We start from the raw sequence: 3567 nt of genomic DNA on the forward strand, positions 1-3567 counted from the left end.
CATACCAGAAGGCAAGGGAGGCAAGCAGTCACTCTGATGCAGCACTGCAGACATGCCGCTTTTACAAGGAGCTGCATGCTATCCTCTGCAGTGACACCCCCTTCCCTAAGAGCCCTGGGGATATATTGGAGGAGTCAGAATCACAAGCCATCACAGGCAACCCTGGGGAGGAAGTTTTGGACAAGGAAGAGGAGGATGAGAATGGGGGACAGGCAAGTGGGGGAATCCATTGTCGTGGTGAGCCAGGAGCTGTTTGTAACCTCGGAGCAGTCCATCCAGTTCCAACACTCCAGCACGGGCGAGCGTGGTGCATGGCAAGGAACCTCTGGTAAGTATGCAGTTTGCATTGGTATTGCATGGACACATCTCATTTATTGTTTTTTTATTTGTGTTACAAGAGTTCATGAAATAATCAGTGGAGGTACAGTGGCTATCTGTTTCTCATTCAGATGATCACATAATTAGTCTCTTACTCTTTAACCAATAACTTCACCTATAATTTTATTTTCATTGGTAACAATAACATATTCAAAGATCAGAAAATCTTATCATATATGTTAGTTTTCTTTTAATCCCCATTGCCAACAACTGAACCCCAGGATCAAGTTGTGGTTTGTCCCAGTGTAGGTGCCTCCCACTTCTGTGATTCGTTTATCTCTGGACCTTCTGCCATATGTGTTGGTGGAAGGGGTCTCCTAAGTGGGAATGTAGGCATCACGAGGAAAAATACCTCTCTTTTCACATTTTTTAATCTTTCAAAGTAGGTGGAAGTAGAGAAGTGATGTTAACTCATTAAACAAAAGAGAAAACTAAGGTCTGGTCTACACTAAAGACATTTATTGGTATAACTATATTGCTCAGGGGTGTGAAAAATCCACACCGCTGAGCAACGTAGTTACCAGCCCTAAACCCCTGTGTAGATAGCTCTACATCAGCAGGAGAGCTTCTCCTGCCAACATAGCCACAGCCGCTTGCAGGGGCTGGACTAATAAAGTCCGATGGGAGAGATCTCTCCCATTGGCTGAGAGCATCTGTAATAGCAGCGCTACACCAGCACAGCTACATTGGTGTAGCTGCGCCAACATCTGATTTATTGTGTAGCCATAGCATCAGACACAAAACCATAGAATCACGACTCAACATGCGTTTATCCGGAAGTCTGAAATTGGAGACTGACACATTCATTGCCTTACTGGTGGCCATCATTTCTAAAGCCTGAAAGTCCTTATTACCCACTCAGGCAGCCAGTTTGGGATCCATGGGGAAGGAATGTCCTATGAGGGACTCTCTCTCTTTGCCTTATGAAACTTTGGATTGAAATAGCAAAGGACAATTCTTCCCAATCTAAGCGTGGCATCCTTTGGGATTGTAATCAGTGCTACCAACTAGGGAGTGGTGTTCCAAAACCAGTTTTACCTGGGCCATTTATAGTCACCACAGCTTCCTTTTCAGGGGTGAAAACCAACAACTATGTGCCTATTATTTCTATACAAGTTCTTGCCAAATTCTTGGCCTTGCTTATGGTAAATTTGCACTTCTCCAGTGGAGAATCCCTTACCAAACCTTGCAGAATGTCAGCGGTGTAAGTGAGGAATGGCTTCCCCAAACATGCCCAGTTTATTTCTTTAATTTGGTGGCGCTAGTCTAAATTAGGAACTAGATACAGGTCTGGGTCAGACTCTCTGTAAGCTACCGGAGATGGGGTTTCTATTTGAAAATAGTTATTTCCTGCGGCTATCTCACATTCAATACTGAACTTATTTTAAACACATTTAATGCACCTACAAAAAACGTCATATCTATTTCTCCACATCTGTATCATTAAGAGTAGCATTTCACAGATTATAGGATTAGCTAGGGGATATCTTCAGGAGTAATTTCCTGTAGGGCCAGGATCACAGATTCTTTGGGAAACAAAAACATGGGCATTTTGCCTCATCACTAGTCACTTATTGTGGATCATCTGAGACAATATTGACCTAAACAACTGAACACCACTGTGATCGCAGGCAGTTACTTCAGTTAGTAGGACAGTTTGGACCATGCTGTTGGTCACCATTTCTGAGTGGAGATTTAAAAACACTACTGTTTCTTTGTTAGCATGTCCAGTAGATTGGAAAGTCTTCTCCTGTTGACTGAACTGCATTTGAACTTTCTCCATGTCAAAAAGAAAGGTAAGGAGCAAGCAAAATGCAATTAAGACATGATGACATTAGCAAATCATCATTTGTCTCAAAGTCCCCAATAAATCTGAGGTACAGTCTGTGAAACAAAATTAACATCCAGTTATATGACCAAACAGACTTCAGGAAAGACAGAAAACCCAGATCAGAGAGAGATACAAGACACTGTGATTTTCAGGTGAAGTGAATTCCAAAGCAGGTTACTTCTGATGACTGAGAATCGGGGACAAGAGATTCTCCCATCCCGTTCTCCGCTGGTCCATTTAAACCTGCTTCACTCAGCGCTGTCTCATTCTTGAGTTGTGTTACTTACAAAAGTTTTAGCATCAACATAATGTGGGGAGGAGGGGAAACCACAGCCAACCTGCCCATAAGTGGCTTTGTCAATAGATGGAAACTGGGATTAAAACTCTGAATAATCACACTGTGTTTGGGACCCATTTGAATTCCCCTTCCGTATCTGTGACACTTTCATCTCCTGCCCCCATGTGTCTGATTTAAATCAAATAAATCACAGCATCATTCCCTAGCACAGAGAGCTGAAAATACTGCATTACCTGATTTTTTGGGAGGTAGAGGGATAGAATATGAAGAAGATAAAATTTGCATGGCTCAGACTGAAGGTAACAGTTCTGGGGTGATGGGGAAGCAGGGACTCCCTCTGAGTCACCCCTTATCCTTCCACTGTTGCAGAGGTTGAAATGACACTTGTGTGTGTGTATATGTGTATGCCCGTGTCCCCATGTTCCTGCTCTTCATTATATTCAAATATATTTTAAGTGAGGATAACAGTACAAAGAATAACCACTTTTGCACAGCACAAGGCCACTTGAGAATAACTGCAACTGAGATAATCTGTCCCCAGAGGGGAACTTGGTGTCTCTAAGAGTAACTTTACAGTGGGAGGAACAGTATAATTGAGATGCTCCAAATTAGTTTAGACTAAGAAAAGTGATGGAGTTTAGGTCAGGTCATGAGGAAACATGTTTGATATCTCTGGCCACTATACATGAGCTATTTGTTTACTGAAAGAATAATTGTGTATTTACATCATGATAGCTAATTCTCACTAACTCCACAGTGATGAGACCCAGGTGGATTCTATCCCAATGTAGCTACATAAGGTCACAACTATCTCCTCCACCTCGGGCTCATAGACATTCCTGGTAAAGGACACACACTTCCATGACTCATAGGACAATGGAGATGATAGAAAGGACCACAGGATCCACCCCATAGAAGGATGAGCTGCAAAAGGCAAAAATGGGCAACTCACCTGGGGGAGTTGAGAGATGATGGTGAAGCAAATCGTGCAAACAACCTTAAAGGTCACTATGTGGGAATTAGCAAAAGTATTAACTAATACAAAAATCTTTTGACATCC

The sequence above is a fragment of the Emys orbicularis genome, chromosome 15, assembly GCF_028017835.1.
Source record: "Emys orbicularis isolate rEmyOrb1 chromosome 15, rEmyOrb1.hap1, whole genome shotgun sequence".
Classification (NCBI taxonomy): domain Eukaryota; kingdom Metazoa; phylum Chordata; order Testudines; family Emydidae; genus Emys; species Emys orbicularis.